Here is a 1,807-nt window from a genome sequence, read left to right as displayed (position 1 = left end):
TCATCTGTGACTTAAGTGACTAAAGTAAAAATTTTAGGTTAAAATTTGTAAAGTTTGAGTTTAAATTTATGTAAACCTGAATCTCTATAGTCAATATGTGTTTAGTGGTAATCACGTGGAGCTGCATCATTATTGATTCTTTTTGGTAGGTTATATGCCGCCAATAGTTGTAAGGAAGGTTGGGTAAGTGATTAGCCTAAGGGAGAAAAATTTGAAAATAGCTCTTTGGCAGCAACCAACAGTAAATAAGGGAACATCAAGGAGCTGATAGTGTGGTAGGGGAGGCCAACACATGAAATATAAAATAAACACAAAAGGAAACTATGCTCCAACTTTCAATAAACCATCAGGATCATCTAGCCTCGATCTAAATAGCAAAAGGATGGAAATGAGAAAGAGTATTTGAAAAGGGTGTGTGTGTGTGTGTGTGTGTGTGTGTGTGTGTGTGTGTCAAGAGAAGCTTCCAGAAACTCATAGTCTGGTAGAGAGGGAAGAAAGGTTTGTAAAAGAAATTGTTAGTAATAAATTTGGATAGACACATTTATTGTCTCTGAATACATTAAAACATATTTTATTATGTATATTTACATGCATGCATATGCACAGTTAATAGAGGTTTTATTAAAAACGACGCATCTTTGATGTCACTTACAAGCCTAACATGATGTACCAAGACAATATTCATGGCATAAAAAGCATTGGGATGTGGTCCATATACTGTCCTTAAAGCAACAATTGATGTAATAGCTTCTGAGAGGACTGCGTGTACATGTGTAAGATTAACAAGAAATTTCTCAGTTTATGGTTAACAAGAAATTTCTTAGTTTCTATAGGACTATCGACTGTGGGACAGTCAGGAACACAGTGAGAACTCTCAAAGGCCCCAAGAAGTCCTACAACTTCAATGGTCTGATGCGCTTGAGGCCTGAGGGGGAATTAGTAGTCACTAGACCTGTCTGGCAAGAAGCTGTCAGAGCTAGAACAGTTTAATTCAAGCTCAGTTTTGGTGACTGAGGGGCAAGAAACTGAGATTCAGAGGGTGTCATCTGAGATCCTTGTAGTCAGTTGGAAAGACCTGCTTTCAGGGCCTTGGTGCTGGTACAGAGTAACAGTACTCTGCGTATTCTGAGTATTGCAGTGTTGTTACTTCCTCAAGCCTTTTCCAGTTTGTGATCTTTTCTTTTCTTTTCTTTTCTTTTCTTTTAATTTTTGGTCTTTTTGAGACAGGGTCTCCCTGTAGCCCCAGCTGACCTGGAACTTGCTATGTAGATCAGGCTGGCCTTGAACTCATGGAGATCCACCTGTCTCTGCCTCTCAGGAGCTGGGACTAAAGGTGTGTGACACCACGCCCAGCTAGTTTGTGATTTTTCATGACTTGTTTTCAAAGATGGCTTGAGTGACTTCCAGTAAGAATGGCTGAAATTATCCATATGATAAAACCATTTTCTCTCTACTTTTCCTTGGGTTCATGGTCTCACTTGTGACAGCTGTTTTTCTGCTAACTTCATCCATTAATTTTTTCAACTGAAGTAAAAAGACAACACATACCAAATAATGTTAGGACTTGTGATTAACGCCTTTTGAAATAGTCAAACACATCCACGATAGGCATCAATATAAGCTCACAGGCCAATCTAGGCTATATCAACAGTAACATGGTTATTAAAAACTTTAATATTATTATGATAAGAAGTGCTTATCTTCATGGAGAGAACAGGTGATGTTGATGTTGTTGATGATTTTTGTTAGGGAGTAGAGTAATAATCTTCAAATAAATTCAACATAAAGGCCGGGGGTGGTGGTGCAC

This window comes from Nannospalax galili, unplaced genomic scaffold (assembly GCF_000622305.1).
Source record: "Nannospalax galili isolate Female #2095 unplaced genomic scaffold, S.galili_v1.0 scaffold777, whole genome shotgun sequence".
Classification (NCBI taxonomy): domain Eukaryota; kingdom Metazoa; phylum Chordata; class Mammalia; order Rodentia; family Spalacidae; genus Nannospalax; species Nannospalax galili.
This window is presented reverse-complemented; position numbering follows the sequence as displayed.